We start from the raw sequence: 22,968 nt of genomic DNA on the forward strand, positions 1-22,968 counted from the left end.
TCGAACCTTGCTTCTTCTCCTTTGCTTCAGCCTTCAAAATAAGTCTCTCTCAGTGGTGTGGCTTTGATATCGTGTCAAGAATCGCATGGTGGGGGGACTTGCTCAAGGTGTTGTGCTGGACACACACAGAATGCACAAGGAGAAGCTCACTCAAGAGACAAGAAGAGAGATGGAGGCCAAAGTGTTTTCTTGCTGGTTTCTTCTTCTTCTTCCACACTCTTTACAATGTACACAAAGTATATATAAGATACAACATAAAGGAAAGTGGCCTACTAAGTCAAACAATGAATAACCGACTACACTAGTCGACCATGTCAAGAATCGCGTGGTGGGGGGACTTGCTCAAGGTGCTACGCCGAACACACACAGAATGCACAAGGAGAAGCTCACTCAAGAGACAAGAAGAGAGATGGAGGCCAAAATGTTTTCTTGCTGGTTTCTTCTTCTTCTTCCATACTCTTTACAATGTACACAAAGTATAGATAAGATACAGCATAAAGAAAAGTGGCCTACTAAGTCAAACAATGCATAACCGACTACACTAGTCGAGTGGCACTATAACTATGCCAGCTATAAATAGGTGTAACAACCTAAATATAATAAGTAAAGAGTCAATGGCCATGTGAGAGTCATAATGACCACCAATGTGCTAAGTGTAGATGTGTGGACCCATCGAACCAAGCGGTCCATCATCAATGTCTGCATGTGTTGAGCTTGTCATCTCAATAGGTGGCATCGCAACCGTAAATGGTTCATCAGGCATCAATACCACTAGAATCACGGCATCACTCCAAACCCACGTTGCTCTATTATTAAACCATAGATTATAATTACGTAGTGAAAACCATATTCACATGCATCACATTAATTACATAAATTCCTAGGTATGAACTTAGTTATGATGTATGTAACGAACAAGATAATCTCCGTTGTAAGATGACATCGTAATAGGTGAAATTGATTAGAAACTGCATCGTAAATAACCAAAAATTCTTGCATGAATTCTTGCATAAAGTACATTGTTCCTTGCACAAGTTCTTGCTTAAAACACATTTTAGAGGACATTGAATGAAACAAAGTGTATGTCCATATCGCAAGATGAATTCTAAGGTACATGTAATAAACTGCAGAAAAGATTAAAGTGCAGTTAGACTCATACAATGATCACATAAAGTTAGATCATTCAAAAAGCTTATAGATCGTGTAAATAATTACATAGAGGATAATGTTAAGATTGCATGCATAGAAAGTATCTTCGCATGTGTGGCATAAAATAACACATGGATTATATCAAAATTGTAATTATTGAAATGAAGGAATGGCATTACGTTGTGTACCTTAAAGTTGTTGGGAAAATTCAATGTTGTTTATAATTTACAAATGGGATTGAGATCCATGAATCCCATGACAAAGTCCTTGGTGACTTCAAGAGGGATAGGTAAAAGCTTAAGCACCTGTGAGTATTATTAAGAGGGCTTAAGAAGATTATACTTAATGCGAAGCAGGACTGTTCTAAACAAAACCATCTTGACCAACCATGGTCAAGGGGATAGACAATATTGATCAATTAAGATCAAAGATAAAGGTACATAGGTACTTCAAGGGATCTAGGAGATAACCAGCAAGTTGACCAACCAAGGACAACGGGGTTTTCCATGATCTACTTTACAAGGAGACCTAAGATAAGGATAATTAGGATTGGCAGGGTACAAACCCTAACCCAAAGGAAAAGGGGAAACAAGCAACCTAGCTTGCCAAGCCCTTGGAATCTTGCCAAGTTGTGAACGATCCAGGATCGAATGCTGGGAGCATTCGGGAAGAAGGAATCACACCTTAGTAGTTGGTTGTACAAATGACCTCTGAAATGATCGTGATTGTACACTTAGGTACATTGTTTGAACTTATTTGCTCAAGGAACTAATTCAAGGAAAAACACTTAATGCTTCAAGTTAAAAGCCTGGAGGGAGAGGCATGTTCAATTACCTTCGATTGTTTGCCTTGCCCTATCCAAGGGGGTTGTTAGTCGTGCCCGGTATATGGACCTGACCCGCCGCGAGAGGTCTCTCCTGGGTGCTTCTTGGAGTGGGAGGATGCTTGGGTGCCAGGAGAGGCTTTGACTGTAAATTCATTGCCTCTAGATCCCGCACAAGAGGCCGATGTGACTCGAGATGGGATCTCGAGGCTCGTGTATTAGTCTATGGGAGGAACTTGGAGTGGGAATCCTGTTGATTTGCCGGGATAGCCTTCGGGCATGATACTTGATGTATTACGGGACTATGATAAATAAAGATCAAATATTTGAAAAAGGAACTTGCTTGACTTTTTTTTTTGTTAGTGCCTAAGTTACGTGAAGGAACTTGTGTTTAAATTGATTAATTAAGGAATCTTCTTTTGCATGCCATACATAATGTGGTAGGTAATTAGATTACTGAGCAAATTGAGGAAAGCGCGGTGGACGTGACTTGGGTCCGTCCTACAGAAAGGTGGTCCCGGTTAGCTAAGAACTTTTCTCAAAAGACGTGATAATGAGACTATGAAAACCTAGTGTCAGTAGAGTTAGGATCCCGACTTATGTTGTTTTAGGGGAACGGAATGGGACTATGCCTTATGGGCATAGAGATTGAGCTTTGCATCCCTCTCGTTTCCCATTCTCCATGAACCAAGGGTAGCATAAATCCACTTCGACTCTGTTGCTCCTAGTCAAAGTGGTTCATTTGGAGCTCGATGCTAGCTACTCTCTAGAGAATTTGTTGATAGGAAGGAAACCCTGATTTCAGATGGGTTCTAAGTGGGAACGGCTAGAGACTTCTGCTCGGAGAAGACTCGGGAAGACCTAGATCGCAAACCCTGTGACATTCCTTGCGAGTGCCAGGCGGCGCTTTCTAGACTCTCTTCCCGATGGGATGCTAAGACGTGTCCCACAAGTGGACAAGCAGACACGTTACATATACATGCCCTACATCCTTAGGCGGCCATCCCTTTTTGCGTCGCCAGCCTTTATTCATTTCTCCATTCTTTTTTCTCCTCCTTTCCTATTAGTATGGCCTTCACCTGTGCCTCTCATTCTTTAGAACTTGTACGAGAGAGAGCCCTACACTCTTTTACAAAATAAATTACAATGTGCATGGGTGCTCTTGTTGCAAAAATATTAAGGCGTACTTATTCTTGTGCACCTCCCTTTTACATTTAGAATTTTTTCTTACGCTTTCTGTCTTCAAATTCTCCGTAGTGCACTTTTTTCTTTTTCTACCTCTTGCCTTGGAACTATCTTTTCTACTTTTGATTTTTTGGATTTTCCATCTTAGTCTTTCGAGGGTTAACATTACCCCGTTCCTAGCTAAGTGCTAGTCCCATGATACTTGATGGTATGGGGACATAAGATGTTGAGGGTTGGTGTGTAATGGTTCTTGGAGTCTTTGGGGATGTTGGTCATATTGGAGATGCTTGTGAATTAGGTTTTAAGGTTGCTAATGTCAAAGATAAATTGTGGTTGAAGAAGGCCTTCATAGTTGTTGGCTTGCTGCACCGCTGCATAATGTACCTGAAAAGAAGAATGAGTGCACTTTCTAGGGGGTGTATCTACCTTACTATGCAATGCACTATGCAAGTGATGGTGGAACTAGGATATGGGTAGTGAACCATAGGCAAAGCCTAAGGCGTTATCCCACACTTGAGGACCCAGTTCGTGTAAAGGGAGATGATGTGTGTAACTTAGGGAGACATGTCTATCAAAATGCCCTATCCTTAATGTGTCCTAAGTTGTGAAGTGGGGGGGACTAGGGTGGTCCCTAGGTGTAGAGGCTGTGTCACTCACTTGCGGAAGTTACTATATGTATATCCTCTACATCACGTGCATTTAAGGCCTATTTATAAATATCCTTATCTGTGAAATTTTCCTGAATAAACATAAACCTTTTCTATTCAATCATAAATGACCCCTTTGTATTACACCCTTCTGTATCTAAATTTCTTATAAAAATGGTATTTTAAAAATACCTTATTTTGAACCCACATGATGCACACATATATTCATGAGTAACTTACTTGAGGACACTCATAGAGTACAAATGAGAGATTTTATTTTTCTTTTATTTTTTTAACATTTTCTTTTCTTTTCTTTTCTTCTTCTTCTTCTTCTTTTTTTAAAAAATTTACAAGGGAGCACATTAAGTGGCATCCCATTCACGGGTAGGGGTAGCTGTTGCGAGAAGGCTTGAGGATTTGCTTAGGAAAGCTCTACTTTGCATATAGCCCTTTAAGTTGATTCTTATATTGAGGGGTGTGGTGAAAAAAAATGGGTGGTTGCACCCATTAAACCTACTATCGCTCATATCTTCTAATAAGCTTATACAAAACACTAGCAAGAGCATAGCTCTCATCATGAGGCATGTCATTGCACAACTATCTATCCCTGCATTCATGTCAAAAAAGAGGGGCAATAACCACTCTCCCTCTACAAAACATGATTTTTTTAAAGTAAGATTCTCAAAAGGCAGAGATAATTACAAGTGGCAATGAATGTAGGATTTGGGCAAGAAGCAAAGTCCTTGAGGAAGCTTGCTATGGATGGACAAAGGTCCCTCTCTGTGAAGGCTAATCATTCCTTTAGAGATGCGGCATTCACATTGTAGATCTTAGAAAAATCGTACCTACCATGCACTACTTGGTTGAAATCAACTCCAATTCTCCATGGATAGGGTATGTAGATAGGATTATTCCTCTCATATGGTAGTGTGCTACTACAAAATGCCATCCAGGCATCTAAGTTAGAGTCCCTGATGTTTCTTCATACTTTGATTGTGCTTCATACCCCTCCACTTTCCTGGGTACCTCTATCATCTTGCCCTCCCAATAATCTACAAGCTCCCATTGCAACCTTGTGGTGTGTCTAATTCTCTCCTATGAGATGATGACCATTGCTTCCCCAGCCTTATTGAGAGCTTTATTACTTCCTCTATCACCCTTCGAGATAACACTATATCTAGCGTTCGAGGGAAGGTGAAGGAAAATTCAAAGGGTCAGTTAAGATTTTTCCATTGCTCCCATATTGCAAGTTCCTAGTTCCAGTTCACAGGATCGTAGCCTCTCCTTGAGGGATGGCCACATTATGAATTATTTGTAGCTTGGCTTGGAGTTTTCTTTGTGCTAGCTCTACTTGTTCTCTCCACTTGTGCCTCATTTTCACCATTCTCTAAGGGGGTATGGCTTTCTCACCTTTCTCTTTTGTTTGTGCTTGTGCTTGTAGTGCAGGGCTTGGTTCATGCGGCTACTCTTCCTCAATGTGGTCATGCTCAAAGTATGGCCCCTCTTCATGTATTGGCTCTCTCAACTCTTTAGGGGGAGGTTATGCTCACTGCTCTAGCTTCCGAAACCCTAGCAATTCAATTTCTTGCATGGTTAATCTAGTAGACTTGATCAAATGAGCTCTTTGTTCCTCCACACCTAAGATAGTGCTAGGTTTAGTGCCTTAGCATGGAGTCCATGTTTAAGTGCTCTCCTTACCGACTCTAATTTCCTTTTGAGTTCATCAATTGTCTCTTCCTCTCTTCTCTCTAGGTGACATTCAGTACTATGTTCAAGAAGGATTTTTGCTACTCAAGCATCCCTGTCTCCATAGATTCAGTTTTGCTTTCTGCCATAATACGTTTTCTCTCTAAATGTACTAGGAGGTAAGCTAAGTTTTTAATCATGCCCTCATTCTTAGATTCCCATTCTTCTACCTTCCCTTTCATTTTCTCCAATCCTTGGTTATGGTATTGGGCTAGGGTAGTGATTACTTGCTCTTGCTCTCACCATAATGTATTCATTTGTTCCTTCTCTCGGTTCTGGCACTCTACCTTTTCCCTGAGGATGGCCTTCTCATGGACTGCTGCATGAAGCTAGTTATGTAGTTTTGCCATCTTTCTTCTTGCTTCTTGCTCACCTTATGCCTTTGCCTCTTGTAGCTCTTTGGATAGCTGTTCTCTTTGTTACTTCAAGCTATTGACTTCTTTCTCAAGGTGTTGCCTTGTCCTAAGATGCGAGAGCCCATTGTGTCTCTAGAGCAATGTGGCTTTCCATTTCTTCATCATACAGATCTTTTAGACTTTCTTTACCATACCTTGCCCTTAAGGCCTCTTCTAATGCCATCACTTCCCTAGTTATTATGGTCATCTGCCTCGTTTCTTTTAGTTGGTAGGTTACAAAGGCATTCCTTTCTTTGTTTAGCTTGGCAAGTGTGGCCTTTCTTTCTTCATTCATCTTGTCATGTTGGCTTTGAAGTTCTTTTACCAGCTCATTGTACTCTTGTGTGTTACACATTGTTGAGGGTACTGAAGTTGTAGATATTCAAGGGAGGATACTGACGAAGGAAATTCGGTATGGCAGCCTCTATACTATGCCAAATTCCCTTCTGCCACAAAGTGAATGAGATAAGGGCACCACCTAGTCATGGAAGAGCGGACTAGGACGCTATGCAAGAGGGAGAGGAGATTGTAAGGGAGAAGAGATGAAAACTAAGAGAGGAAGAGAGAGTGAGTGAGTGAGAATGAGAGAACTACGAAAAAATAGATGAATCAATAAACTTAAGAGATGGAGAAACCTCAGGACATAACCAATATACACAATATGGACACCAATATCCTGGGCTTATTACATTGTAGAGCACACATAAGCTATAGTAAGAGAAGGAATTCCATAAGCTCATGAAGGTGAATGGGGAAGGCTCAATAGGGCTGAAGGAGGCCTCTTTGCTCTCTCTCTTCTTACAAATTACAAAGGAGAAGGCCTCTTTATATAGGCCTTGAGGGTGTTTAGGGAGGAGGTTAAGATGTAATAGAAATTAACACCACCAAAGCTGCATTAAGGCGGTTCCACCAATATGGAAGCTACATCTAGATGTTTTGTTGACCAATTTGTACTTAATCAAGCTCCATCATAGGTGAATTATCTCCATTCTCCCCCCCATAGCTTGAGTCCAAGAGCTCTCCTATAAAAAAATATAGAGAATCTTCATAAAATAAGATCATATCTAGCAATAATAGAGAGAGAGTAATGAGAGTTCATACATTACTACTACAACTAAGGATGATCTGAGGGTGATTTAGGAGGGGAATTCTAATGGTTTATTAGCTTGAGAGAGGATAAGAGAGGGAAAAGGGTTGGGGTCTAATGAATGATGTTTTATGGAAGTGTTAAGTATGGGGAAGAAAGTATGGATGTGTATTAAATTGGGAGGTGGTCTCCACTGCAGTTGGAAAAAGTTGGCATCCACCATTTTGGCCATATCTCCCGACTCGTAGCTCCAAAAAATTATAAAAAAATACCATCCAAAACTTCAGCTCACGCGCTACAACTTTCATGTTGAAAAGTTTTTTTGGATCGGAGTGGAAGTATTTTTAAAAAATATTACAAAATCATGTGCCTGATTTTTCTTCCACTAATGCTTCCAAGAAGGGTCCCATTTGGTTGAATTGTCATAAGGCTCCAAAGTCATGACATTATGAGCCTCACATGCCCTTTGGATGGCTCCAAATACATTTCATATCTTTCCTTTTCACATTATACATTTTTCCTTCACCTTCCTCCATTGATCTTTACTCTTCACCCCCCCTTGGTAAACCGGTCCATGAAATATTTTCATCCAGTGATGTCTTGGATTTCCCAAGAGGTTGTTCCCACCCTCTTCTTTATTTCAAAGCTCCAAATGTACAAAAAATCAACAAAATGTTAGACAAATATTTTTTGTGATTTTCTCGGATCATATAGCCCCCCCGAACCTGGCTAGAGGTATTTATGCCTCTAGACACTCTTTGGTATCTTGAGCTAACCCCACCCTGATGTGATAGGGTTTTAAGCGCCATCCATTTACACTGGTCTTGTGAACTTTCCTCTCAATGTCTTGAAGTTTCTAGGAGCCATTGTTGAATTTTTTTGTGACCCAAAACGGTCCCTCCCACCGGTAGAGAAACTTGCCATCCTTTCTTTTATCAAAGCGATTGTCATATCGAAGCACTAAAGATCCCTCCTTGATGTTTTTATCTGTTAGCTTCTTGTTGAAATTTTCTCTACGCTTCTCAGCTTCCTGGGAGTAGTGGTTGATGGCTTCTTCACGATCCAATTGTAGCCTCTCTAGGTCCAGTAATCTTTGATGTAACTTCTCCTTTTGAGAGCCTACTGTGCCACCTAATACTCGAAGGCTAGCTAATTTTACCTCAATAGGCAAAAGAGCCTATTGTCCATAAACTAGATGAAAAGATGTGAACCCTAACATGGTTTTGAAGGAGGTTCTGTAAGCCCATAGAGCTCCACTAAGGTGCTTGTCCCAATCCCGGGGCCTTGAATGTACCTGTTTGCTGATGATTTTACAAATCATTCCATTTACCTTTTCGACCAATCCATTGCATTGAGGGTAGTAAGGGGTAGAGTGTCGTCGTTGAATATTTAGCTTTTGCATGAGTTCACCCACCACATTAGCTCTAGACCCTGGTCCTCTATCTGATAGTATTTCAAGAGGGGTACCAAACCTACAACAAATGTGGTCAAAGATGAATTTACTCACTTCCTTAGCAGTGATTCTTCTAGTTGGCATAGCCTCGGCCCATCTAGTCATGTAATCCACCCCCATGATAATATACTCTTTTCCTGATGGAGTGCGTGGTAGAGGCCCTATGGCATCAATTCCCCACTTCTTAAAGGGTCCATAGACCTTGATTGGGGTTTGGGGTTCTGCTATGAGCCGTCGTGGTCCTGATTTCTGACATTCTTCACATGTTTGACACCAATATTTCACATCTCGGTGTAGACTGGGCCAAGTAAAGCCGGCTTGTAGAACCTTTCTACTTGTGATGTCGTGTGCAAAGTGGCCTCCACACACATCATCATGGCAAGCTTTTAAGATTTCTTCAATTTCCCATTTTGACGGCACTTTCCTAAGCACACCATCCTTACCAAGACAATACAAACTGTCATTTACTATGCGATATCTTGTAGCCTTCCAAGCTAGCCACTGTCTTTCTCCCTTAGTCAGGTGTTTGGGAGCTTCTCCTTGTTCTAAGAGATGTAGAATATCTTCTAAGTCTTCCTTGCCTTGTCGAAGTGGGGGTTTGATAGCCACTGCTCCCACCATTGACTCATTCAGCTTTGATGATGCTAGATGGTCGGCATCTTTGTTCTGGTCTCTTGGCACATGATGTACTTGTGCCTCCCTAAATCTTCTCATAAGAGATTTGGCCTCTCTCATTTTACTAGAGAGGTTTGTATTTTTGCATGCCCATGTACCTTGCATCTGCCTTACCAATAGCATGGAGTCTCCAAAAGCATTCAATCTCTCGATTGAATTACTAAGACACCAACAAAGACCATGAACTAAAGCTTGATATTCTGCCTCATTGTTAGAGTGGACACCTTCCAAGATGATTCCTTCACAATAGATTTTCTCTCCTAAAGGAGAGAAAACAACAATGCCTGCGGCTGCCTTATCCTTAGTTCTCTTGTATGCACCATCAAAGTAGAGGCTATAAGCATTTACAAGAGTTTTTATGGATGGGGGTGGTGGAAGGTTCTTTCTTTTCACCACGAGTTTTTTCTCATAGCACCTATTTGTCAAAATATCAGCCAAGCATGCCCGAGTTGTTTTTTCAACCTGCACTGTATAGTCAAACTCTTGAAGTCGGACCACCCGCTTTGCTATTTTGTCAGAGATTTCCATATGTTGTAGTGCATAGGGAAACATATCCTCCACAGTGATGATCACAAACCTCTTTGGAAGTAAATATGGCCGAAATTTGGTTACTGCAAACATGAGGGCCAACACTAGTTGTTCCATGGAGGTGTAAGCCTTCTCTGAGGCTTTCATGAGGCGGCTGGCAAAATACACAGGCCTCATGAAGGATGTTTTTGGATCTTTTTGTAGGAGAGCAGCACCAATGGCCTCTTCTCCCACACTAGGGTTTACAAAGAATGTTTCTTCCCAACAAGGCTGGAGGATTATAGGAAGTGACCCCAACATTTTCTTTATCTCCTTAAAATGTCCTTCACTCTGTTCACTCCATACAAGTGTTTCTTGGCGTGTCAATTGCTGCAGGGGGTATATGGCCTGAGAGAGTAAGTGTATAAATCTACCCAAATATCTTAGCTTTTGTAAGAAGGAGACCAATTGTTTGATGGAGGTTGGGGAAGGTAGTGCTAGCAATGTTTCTACCTTATTTGGATCTACCTCAATTCCTTCAATTGACACTACATGCCCTAGTAGTGTAACCTTGCTTTCCCCAATGTGACATTTATCCTTATTTAGTTGTCCACCCAACCTAGCTAAGCGAGTAAATCCTTCATCAACCTTGCGTAGATGTATGTTCCTTGAGCTATAAATACAAAAGTCATCTATGAAAACCCTTATGGACTTACCAAAGTAAAGTTGGAAAACCATATTCATGAATCGTTAAAAGGTTGCTGGGGCATTTGTGAGACCAAAAGGCATGACCCGAAAGGCAAAACAGCCCCATGGTGTGATGAAAGTGGTCTTCTTTTGATCCTCCTCTGCAATGCAAATCTGGAAGTAGCCAGAGTAGCCATCACACACCGTATACCGCTCATGTCCTGCTACTTCATTCAAGATTTCATCCTGAAATGGGAGAGGGAAGTGGTCCCTCTTTGTTGCAGCATTTAGTGGCTTGTAATCTATGCATACTCGCCACTTGCCATTTTTCTTTGGCCTCACTACTACTGGGGAGACCCATTCTGAATCTTCCACTGGGTATATGAATCCTGCATTCAAGAGTCTCTTCACTTCCATGAACAGTGCATCCTGTTGCACAACTCCCAGTCTTCTCAATCTTTGTACTATAGGTTTGCTTCCTTCTTTGAGTTGGATGTGATGCTTCACTGCAGTGATACCTGTAATGTGAGTATAATCAGAAATAAACAATGATGCATGCTTCTTGAGAACATTCATATAACCCTCCTTTTCTTCATCCTTTATATCCTTGGATATCATCTTCTCTAGGCTAGCATCCCACACATCTTCTCCTTGGATTCTTGGGTTGTCTTCTGATAAGGTAGGTTCTTTTAAGGTGACGCCCATAACTTTGAGAGTGCTATCACTCTCTCCACTTGAACTCTCTTCCTCTTCTACTGATGAGGAACATCCACTTGAGCTCCACTCATTGGCAGACATTTCTAGTTCAAGGTTCTCTTGACGCCCACTCTTCAAGTTGTAAACCACCTTTTGATCGTGGCCACCCACCTTACGTGGCCTCAACTCCAGATCTCCTGTTGCCCAATCTTGCCTAGCTCCGATGCCCATAAGCCAAGGTCTCCCTAGGATGAGGGAATATCCTTCCCCCTTTACTGGCATCACATAAACATCCACTGCTGCAGTGATTCCAAAAACAGAAACTCTCAAAGCTTTCACTACACCCTGACCGCATCATTGTTGGCCATCTTTGCCCTGAAGGTTGAGGATTCCTTTACTTCTAAACCTAATTGATGCATAAGTTTTTCTGTCATGACACAAACCTCTGCTCCACTATCGATGTATGTTTTTCGAATCCGTTGACCTTAAATTTGAGCCTCCACTATAGGCACTATATCTTTGAGTCCATATGCCTTGATTGCACTAACCATTTTACCTTGCCTTGCCCTTGTGCTTACCATTTTTGACCATTGTCGTCGTAGCTTTGGAGAGGCATGAAGTAGTTGTGGCCAAGTAATTTTTGGCCCTTGAGAGCTCATGTCTGCTACCGGATCATAAGGTTGTGTCCGAGAACCCAAAGGGAAGTCAGAGATATCAATTTTAGACCTAGTTCGAGTCTTTCTCTTCTTCCCTTCATCTCCAAGTGCCCGTGATGTACTTGCCTCATTGGTTGCTTCCTTGCTTGCCTCATTCTGGACACGTACCCGCTTGATAGGCATGGCCTCTACTACATCTACCTTCATCTTACCTCTTGCTATTTCTTCTTGAAGCCTTCTATCCCTGACCACCTCCTCTATTTTTATGACATTAACATTTGGTTGAACAACAGGGGTTTCAGCTTGAACATAAGGTGGTTGTAAAATTGCAGGTCGTGATTGCTCTTGCTCTTGAGTCCTAGCACGAGGAGGGCTTACTTGTTGCCGAGGACCTCTGGCATGGTGATCATATCTTCTAGGGTGAGGACAATTGTACATGCCATGTCCATTTTCTCCACAATTGTAACACAACATCTCCCTTGCTTGTCACCGCATTTGTGGTCGATTCCCACCATTCCCCTCGATAGGTCTTCTTGCATCTTGCACAAGATTCACTCTCAAACCCTCTAGTTGATTAGTAAGATTGTTTATTTGTTGGATCATGTCTTCTTGACCTCTAACAAGGCCTGGTGCATTAGATACATTTGGGGAAACTTGAGAGGCCTCCATAGTTGTGATGTTGTTTCCCAAACCTGCTTGGCTAGCTTGGGCTTGGTACAGAATATTTCGATTCTTTTCCCTAGTGATTCTCAAAGCATCTTCAAAAGTGTTTGGAAATTTCACCTTTACCTTCTCCCTGAGCAAGGGATACAAACTTGAAATAAATCGATCCTTTTGAAGGCAGTTTGGAGCTCTCTCTCCAGGGTTCAGTGAGTTTGACCACTGCCCCCAAAGCTTCAAAAACCCTTCCTCATAAGTTGCATAACCATAAGGATCACTTTGATGGAGGGCCAAAAGCTGTTGCCATAACTCTTCAGCTGAGTTAGTTTGTTGAAATCTCTGCAAGAAAGCTGCCTTCAATCCTTCCCGTTCAGCTCTTTGGGCCGGATTTAGAGTTTGGAACCACATTCTAGCTTCTTCCTTGAGCATCAAAGGAAAAGCCCTCAACTTTAATGCTTCATCATCCCTCCCAGAGACAAGGAAGGCCATCTCAAGGTTGTTCAAAAAATCCAATGCATTTTCTCCATTGCGCCCAAAGAAGCTTGGAAATGCCATGTTGCCTTAGTAGAGTACAAAGATGAACACGTCTAGACTTAAGTTGTATTTTATGAGGGGAAGGATGAATGGGTTTATAGATGCATTGATTTCAGCAAGACGTCTAGGCCCCAATATGCTTCTAATAATGCCTTGGAATCTAAGCTCTGTGCTAGCTACAATATGCACAGTTTGCATAGCAAGTGGACGGATAGGTCCATACAACTCGTTGTGATTCATGAGAAACTATTATAATAGGATAAAGACATGTACATTGAAGGATGCATTGTAGTCTAGCATTGGGAAGATTAAAAGTTCTGGTGATACAAGAATCTCCCTTAATCTTTCAGCCCCAAAGTACATGACAAGACGCTGCTGGAAGAAAATCTTCCTACTGATGCATACATTAACTTGGATGTTTTGTACAGAGTGGAAGGTGTAGAAATTCGGGCCATTATTATTATTCATGAGTAGAAACTACTTAAGGGAGTAGAGGAAATGCACTTTCTTAAATTATGAAGGATTTTTCCCAAAATGTTTCTTTTGGGATCCCACCAACTTTGCTATACAGAGAATTTGCTCACCAATGATTGTTCTTGCCTTGGTGTGTCCATCCTCGGCGACATATATTTCATAAGGTGTGATGGCCACCTTTTCAACCACACCCAACCTTCGAGCTAACAACAGTTGAAGGTAGTCTTCATACTTTGCACTTCTACAAAACTCCACACCCTTCATGCATAGTTGTCCTCCTTTGATGTGGATTAGGCCAGAGAGAGAGAGGGATTTGATGATTTGGAGACGAGGACCTCTCGGAAGGGCTTTCACTTTGTTTGCAAAACACTCACCACAATTATGAGAACCTAGCAATTGATGGCAACATATTTTTTTCCCTTGTGAGATAATGGAATTTCTAAAGTGAACACCTTTTACCTGCATGCGTACCGTCATCCGATAGGCATACTTCCTTTCTTGGGCTTCCTTGGGAGACCATTGTGGGAGTCGTGGACTTCCATCAGCTTCAAAAAGAGTTGGTGAAGGCATGGGAGAAGAGCCACTTGGAGTACTTGTTGTAGAGGATGCACCACCATGTGTTGTATCGTCCCGCATGGATGAGAATGTCCTCAGCGGGGGCACCAATTTATGACCAAGGAAATTCGGTATGGCAGCCTCTATACTATGCCAAACTCCCTTCTGCCACAAAGTGAATGAGATAAGGGCACCACCTAGTCATGGAAGAGCGGACTAGGACGCTATGCAAGAGGGAGAGGAGATTGTAAGGGAGAAGAGATGAAAACTAAGAGAGGAAGAGAGAGAGAGTGAGTGAGAATGAGAGAACTACGAAAAAATAGATGAATCAATAAACTTAAGAGATGGAGAAACCTCAGGACATAACCAATATACACAATATGGACACCAATATCCTGGGCTTATCACATTGTAGAGCACACATAAGCTATAGTAAGAGAAGGAATTCCATAAGCTCATGAAGGTGAATGGGGAAGGCTCAATAGGGCTGAAGGAGGCCTCTTTGCTCTCTCTCTTCTTACAAATTACAAAGGAGAAGGCCTCTTTATATAGGCCTTGAGGGTGTTTAGGGAGGAGGTTAAGATGTAATAGGAATTAACACCACCAAAGCTGCATTAAGGCGGTTCCACCAATATGGAAGCTACATCTAGATGTTTTGTTGACCAATTTGTACTTAATCAAGCTCCATCATAGGTGAGTTGTCTCCATTCTCCCCCCCATAGCTTGAGTCCAAGAGCTCTCCTATAAAAAAATATAGAGAATCTTCATAAAATAAGATCATATCTAGCAATAATAGAGAGAGAGTAATGAGAGTTCATACATTACTACTACAACTAAGGATGATTTGAGGGTGATTTAGGAGGGGAATTCTAATGGTTTATTAGCTTGAGAGAGAGGATAAGAGAGGGAAAAGGGTTGGGGTCTAATGAATGATGTTTTATGGAAGTGTTAAGTGTGGGGAAGAAAGTATGGATGTGTATTAAATTGGGAGGTGGTCTCCACTGCAGTTGGAAAAAGTTGGCATCCACCATTTTGGCCATATCTCCCGACTCATAGCTCCAAAAAATTATAAAAAAATACCATCCAAAACTTCAGCTCACGCGCTACAACTTTTATGTTGAAAAGTTTTTTTGGATCGGAGTGGAAGTATTTTTAAAAAATCTTACAAAATCATGTGCCTGATTTTTCTTCCACTAATGCTTCCAAGAAGGGTCCCATTTGGTTGAATTGTCATAAGGCTCCAAAGTCATGACATTATGAGCCTCACATGCCCTTTGGATGGCTCCAAATCCATTTCATATCTTTCCTTTTCACATTATACATTTTTCCTTCACCTTCCTCCATTGATCTTTACTCTTCACCCCCCCTTGGTAAACCGGTCCATGAAATATTTTCATCCAGTGATGTCTTGGATTTCCCAAGAGGTTGTTCCCACCCTCTTCTTTATTTCAAAGCTCCAAATGTACAAAAAATCAACAAAATGTTAGACAAATATTTTTTGTGATTTTCTCGGATCAGATACCTTGAGCCCTAGCGCAATTTTGCATCTATCTATTGTTGGTGGCCTTTTGGTTTTTGCAACAAGTGAGATCCTTTGCTTGGTGTAGGTGCAAGCTCTTGCACTTTGCTTACAAGATACTACACCCAAGCCATGACATTACTTTCATTGACTATCCCTTAGGTGGTTTCTTGCATTGGGGTGATTGTCAGGGTGACCATGCCTAGTGGGGTGGGTGTAGGGAAGCCTGTCCCTTGTCTTCCACTACTGGTCTTTATTTGGCCTCTTTTGCAATAGCACTTATGCTAGGCACATCCTCACGTGGTGCAACGCTCATCATGGCAAACTCTTGAGATCGGGAGTGTTGCTCCACTAATCTTCTAATGGCAAGAGCTTATTGTTCCTCCTTCTCTTGTCTCTTTTTGCGCTTATCCTTGAGTTTCTTGGATTCTTCTTCCACTCTATAATTCTTTGCTTTCTTTGGTGGTGGGCATGGTTCTCTTGATAGGAATCTTTAGCATGATTCTTCTTCTTTCTCCTTGGCTTGATGGTGCTGAGCCCCTCGTTCGCTGATCATCCTTTCACTTGAGGTTTCTTGCTACTGTGAGTGGCGTGGTTGGCTTCTCTCTTCTTAGCAGCTTGTTTTGTCTCCTCTCCTACTGAACTCTGTTGAATTCTTCCTTTCCCTAATTCCTTGTTGAGAGTGAAGTGAGAGGGCTCACTAGAGTGGAAGAGCGATGCTCTTCTTGGGTCGATGATGGTTCAGGGGTCTCTTCTACTACTTCTCTTTCCATATCCCCCAAGTCTTCTTGGATTATAGTACCCCTCCGAACCCTATGGTTGATGCCTTGGATATTACTTTTTTCCTCTATGACTACACTGTTGTAGCTAGAGACTCTCCTCCTATTTCCCTTATATCTATTGCTAGAACCTTTGCTAATGCTTGGATGATTGTCTTTCTTCAAACATATGCATTGTAGCTCACCTCATCCAATACATTTGCTGCAAAGCTTTCAAGTAAGGACACTCCTATTCTATTCATAAGGGCATTATATCTTTAACTTGAGAAGAGAGTGTGGATCATTTTGACTTGTAGTCTAATGGTGGGCTCGGGAGTACTAGCCAAATTGATTTCATCATTTGTGTAAACTTTCCTTTTATCAATTTCGAACATTCCATAGACATCTCTTTGTCTAATTGTTACCGTGCCACTGTTTTTCTAGACATTAAAAGTTTTAGAAATTTAGTGCATTTTCTATTATCTATGTCATGGCCCATCTTCTCCAGGTACTTAGCAAGATTGTACCATCTATTTTCCATCTGACATCCTCTTCTGATGCCACCAGCTCCTCCAAGTTATGGATACTACGATATTTCAATTGGTTAAAGACACGTGTCTTAGTGGCTAAGACATATTTGTTGTGCTCTTCCTTCAAGAATGGGAGCTTGTTGGTTCTATCGTGCTACCCTGCCATTTGGGTTCCTATCACCACATAACAACCCATAATGAGCTCTCTTTGAAAGACATTTCTTGCATAAATGGTGAAGTGATTAGAAAGAAACACTAATTAGATGGTGAAATGCATAAACCATGAAATGAGAATTTTCACATCAATCAATCCATACATTCCATGTGAGAACTTCATGGATAATTTTTATATAACATGTCTCCATAGTCTCGTAGTCTCCTTGAAATAGCTTTTGTAAAACATGTCACACATCATCACGAGACTCAGACATTGTATTTCCAAGTGGTAAAATATATGATACTTTAGAAACTTGAAAAAAAAAACACCTTGAAAAAGCACGTGTTTTTTATAATGGAGTCAAAAAGATCAACGCAGTGTACATAGAATGTACCTGAATAACTCAGCCACACTCGTAGTGCTCCACCTATATTTTTCCTACACACTTAGGAGCGTAAGCAACGTCTTAAAGCGAGATTGTTGAGATATTAGAAATCACACCTAATGTAGCCTCTTTGTATGAGGCAGTTTAGGATGAAGACATGTAGGCTACAGGAATCCCATATGCACAAAAAGGAAAAATTGTACCCATCCAATAACTATAAAGCATTATACTTTACTACCACTTTTCATATGGAATGAATACATGATGATGCTTTTCTTTATTAGTTAGTGTCAATCTTGTACTTGTTAGTCCTACACAAGATTGTATTTATGAGTCCAAGCTTCCATCTTGGAACCTAATTCACTTGTGTAACAGTTGTGGTCTTTAGTCAATGTCATCATGAGTTTAGTCTATGCTTACAAGCCGCCATAGCCATGCTCTAGATCCCGCATATTTTAACAGAGATAATTGACACCCATCATATAATGGTATGGATTCTTCCTCTCTTAGCAGATCACATGGCTCAGTATCCATGGGAATCAATGCATCGATCATTGCCTCCATCTCATGCTCCAAGATTGGAGGAAGGTGCGAAAGGCTAACAGTCTCCTCTGGTATCGAGGGTGTGACTAAATTGTGCCTTCCAAGTGGTGGATTGTTGGCTCAGGAACTCCATCCATTGCATGCCCATGAACTCTTCTAACTAGCTGCAATAGGTGCATTCCTCCTTGGGATGAGGTGTCACCTCCATGTATAAATTTTATGGGCATTCTAATCTTTTTGTATATGATATTCAACTAGTTTGCGAATGTAAGATATCATTGATACACTTTTTTACCGTTTGCTCGAATTTTGAGATCACTTGATCAATGATCTACAATTGGAACTCGCCAAAGCATCATACATGTTCTATAGACAAGTGACACTTTTGTCTGATTCCCAGCTTGCATTGGGAGCAAGGACATGGGACACACTAATTAAGATACGCCTCGTAATCTTGGACATCACGACCATCATCATTTTCCATTTTGTCTACGTTATGACAAATAACAGGTTTTTATTCTCTTTCTCTTTTTCTTTTTTCATTTGCATCCCTTTCATCCTTCTTTGCTTCTCTCTCCCCCTCTCTTTCTATAAATGTTTCTTTATCTTCCCCATCTTCCCTCCCCTCTCACTTCTTCTCTCTTTTCCTTTCCCTCCCTTCTTTTCTCTATGTATTTTTCTCATTTCCTCTCCACTCGCACTCGACACATCTCATAAAATCAAAATCAAAGATAAAAAATAAAAAACTCATAAAATAAGACATTGAAAGACTCTCTCTCCCCACCCCTCTCCATGCCTCTCTTCCCCCTCTTCCATTCTCTTTCTATCAATTTTTTCTCTCTAATTCTCCCGTTGTTTCCGTTTCTCTCTCTCTCTCTCTCTCTCTCTATTTATCTATCTATCTCTCTCTATTTGTTGTTTTCTCTATCTCTCTTTTTCTCCCTCTTTTTGTCTCTTTTTCTCCCCTTCTCTTTCTAGCTCTCTCTGTTTTTTCCACTCTCTTTCTTCTCTTTACTTCACCCTTTTATCCACCTCTCCTAGAAGGCAAAAATCAAAGTCAAGAACAATCTAGTAGTAGAAGTCTCCTTTGACGCCCTTGGTCCACTCTTTATAGAAGTCCCCATGGTGACTCAAGGCCCCCTTCCTAGTTAGATCATCCTGAAAATATTGGCGACAGGATAGCCAATATAGTCCCGTTTCCCATCTTTAAGGGAGAGTACAATGAAGAACTTGATCTTTATGTAGTTGAGTTCATGGTAGTGTACGTAGCCAATAATGTTAGAATCCCCAAGCATTGGTTGATGATATTCTCACCACTTTCAAAGGCCCAAAATTTTAGTGGTATGAGAGATAAGTAGCACGAATTTTGGCACATGGACTGACCTAAAGTTGACCTTCCTCACTAAATTTAGGCATGAATGTTTTGAAGAGTAGATGTGAGAGAAGTTTATAAACTTAAGTTAGTCCTTTGGTGAATGGGTGGAAGCATATGTTTCTAGAATGGAATCCATACTGAAGAGATGGACCAACCATCACTTGGATGAAGGAATCTAGAAGGGAGTTTTTCTTAGGGGCCTACAACCAAAAGTTTGTAAGTTTGTGGAATTGAGAAGACCAGTCAACCTGCAAGCTGCAGTAGAAGGTGCAATACTATATGATGAAGTTGAAGCAAGGCTGTTGATGACCTTAGGAATAGGAGTGCTACCTCCTCCCATACCAAGAGTGGTATACCCACCAAATGCAATCCCAAGGACTATTCCCTACCCCTATTCTCAAATGCAAACAATGTCACAGTATAGTGCACCAAATCCACAGTGGCCACAAACAACAGTACCTCAAATGATGGTTCAGCCATAACAATAGTGGCCTCAAACAAATTTTCCAATGGCAAATCAACAATAATAGTGGAATCCTACCAACAACTAGAACCAAGCCATAAGAAATTGACCCCAAAACCAAAACACATGCTATACTTATGGCAATAGCTATGTAGTTGCGATACACAATTTGACAATGATGCATAGGATTTCTTAGTGATCCACTAAGTCTTTTTCTTAATTTTATACATTCTGCGATTAGAGGTTGACAAAATATTTAGCATTATTTCACTCAATTACACTCTGTGGATAAATCTTTTATGCATTTCTTTTCACTTGAATTGATCCGTAATGAAAGCCTAATTTTCTTTAGTTAGATAGAATATCTTCTTATCTAATTTTATGCCGAAAAGAAAAATCGCGCAATGGGGTCCAATCTTTAGTCTTTGAGCCTTCCTCTACCCATATCTCGTAATATATTTAACCTTATACATGGGACATCTATATGGATATAGGCTTTTCACATCAAACAACCACCCATCTCAATAGGAGCTCTGAATTAGAATAAAATTAGAGGATCCTTTGGATCAACCCAACCACTCTATGCAATGATTATGAAAGCTTCCTAAAACCCTATTGCAAGTACTCCAAGAGGCAAAAATTTGAAGGATATTTATTCAATTTAGTTGCCAACATCAAGAAAGAGCTTATGGATGTGATTACAAAATAGTTGTAGACACTAAAGATGAACTGAAGATGAATACCACCAATATATCCAGTCTTGTAGGAGGTGAAAGAGATGTGATATGATCTAATACATGGTGTGAAAAGTGCCATCAGAGATATGGGACATTTAGCCACCACTGAATATACCCCAAAATGAATTATCTCTGGAGCCTTCTAGTCATATTGTTGAAGGAAGAACCATACAAAAGATATTTGCTCTTTGAAGGAGATGCATCAAAGAAGGAATAGAGATGAAGCAAGATTCAACTTATTGGAATCCAAGATGACTACACAGGATATCAGACCAAAACCTAGAGAGTTTGGTCCTTGTTTTGGCCAAGGAGGTTCCCCTCTTAGAGTTACTCTTAGAGTTACAAAGCATGACAGTTCTGAGATCAAAAGTCAAGTGTTATAGATGTGGAGAAAAGAGACATATCTCACCAAATTGTCCAAATCTTAGAAGGTCTATGGACTATAGAACCTTATGCACTCAATGCAAAGGAAAAGGCCACACTGCAAAAGACCAATATGTTGGCTCCTCCTGTGAAAGCTACCACTGATACCCAATAGAAGACCCAATAACCTGCCTCCAATTTGGTGGAATTGGAGGTTGCGGCAATAACACTGTCATGCCGCTACGCGGTTACAATGTGAAAAACTCTAGAGTGTGGCTTTCTTATTGATCTAGAGAGCAATGCCATTTTAAACATTAGTGTTAGTCTCCGGAGTGTGAATTGTTCAAAAATACTAGATTTTTAGAAAAGTTTAGCCAATTTTTTATATATTAGATATCATCTCTTGTAAAAATCCAAAAAGTATAGAAAATTTCTAGAAAAGGATGACATGTAAAAGAAAGCATGTAGCTTTCAGTCATTGTGGGAGGGTTTTATGTAAAAAGAAAGATTGGCGCAATTGCGCGACGCACGATTGTTGTTTTTAGGCACTGAATAGCACTTTGAAGTGGGAGATGAAAAAGGGGTGATTTGACAAAATTGTGGCCAAGTATACTGGTATTTTACCTCCCTTTTAGAGACAATGGAAGCATCAGATTGGCAATCTAAGCTGCATAGAGGAAGTATTATTTTATGCACATTTTTGTCTACAAGAGATTTATCTTCTTATAATGCAAAAATAAATTGATAGGCTTCACTTCTGTGAGTATTCTTCTACATCTTCTATTTCTTTAAGTGAGTATGCTTCTATATCTTCTATTTCTTTCAACCCCTTCTCTTTCATCTACTCCTCTCCTTAAATCTCCCTTTACCTTGTTGTCTCTTACCCTTGTGGTAGACTTTCAACCTCAAACGCTTCGAGAGTGGTGAACCCAACGTGAAAGTCAGCAATAGAGGTGTATAAAGATGGGGGATTCTATTGGATCAAGTAATGGTGATGCTTTACAACAGATGATTGCTTTGTTGCAACAGCAGCAACAGCAACAACAACAACAACAACAACAAAAATAACAACAACATTTGTTGTTACAACAACATATGCAAACTCGACAGGAAGTAGAAAGAATTGATTACTTAGTTGTGAATGCATTGTAGGTAGTGGGACAAGAATTGAAGTAGTTTAAAGGTCAAAATGTTTTGGCCTTCATCCAGTTATATGAAGAAAAGATGTTTCATGGGGTATTGCAGTATACATGGAGTTGGTATTTCTCCTGTTTGGTCATGCATGCATTGCATGATCGGATTGATGAGTTACATAGAAGAGATGCTAATTGGGCAGCTTTTAAGAAAGCTTTGAGAGAAGAGTTTTTCTTGGAAGATGTAGGATTGGTTACTAAAAAGACATTTATAGATTGGATTGAAAATCCCAATAAAGGGTTGGCTACTACAGCTTTGCTCTGTGAATTTAAAAGTCAATATGTGCAATTGGATGTCGATGAGCAACAATCATTGGAGAGTCAAAAAATTGATTTGTTTTTTAAGGTTGCAGATCATGGCTTGTAGGAGAAGCTGACTAATCATTTAGAAGATGCCTCTTCTGAAACAGGGCTAAAATCAAATTGGGCTAATGTAACTGAAGTAATGTATATATTGATAAAGAGAGAGCAAATGAAATCAAGATGGGGTACATGCACCACACCTGCCAGTGCTTAGAAGGGGGCTGAAATTGTAGCCAAGGCACTTGTAGCTATGGTGGAACAATCAGCTATACCTGTTGGTATGGCTCTTAAAAGTGATGCTGTGGATGAATTAATCAAAGCCATGCATGATTTGAGGCTAAATTTGATAAAAATCGATACAAAGGTCAAAAAGTTGGATGTTAAGGTAGAAGAGAAGACTCGAGCAACAACCCAAAGGATGTATAGAGAAGGATACAAGAGGAGATGCATTTGGTGTGATAGTTTACCACATGAAAAGTAAGATTGTACAACCTATCATAAAGAGGAAGCAAAAAGGTTAGTATTTTGGAAAGATGACAAAATACATGCAACAGGAACTAGTCTTCCAATACAGCCAAATTTTGGAAATGGTGGCATGCAGAAGAGCTTGGAAGATACGGATGCAAGGACAACATTTATTGCTATAGATGTAGCCACATATGGGTTGAGAATTGAAAGGACTGATGAAGATCGTAAAGGAGGCATGACTAAAG

The sequence above is a fragment of the Lygodium microphyllum genome, chromosome 28 (assembly GCF_053477565.2).
Source record: "Lygodium microphyllum isolate KBCC chromosome 28, Lygodium_microphyllum_v1.1.10, whole genome shotgun sequence".
NCBI classification, from domain to species: Eukaryota; Viridiplantae; Streptophyta; class Polypodiopsida; order Schizaeales; family Lygodiaceae; genus Lygodium; species Lygodium microphyllum.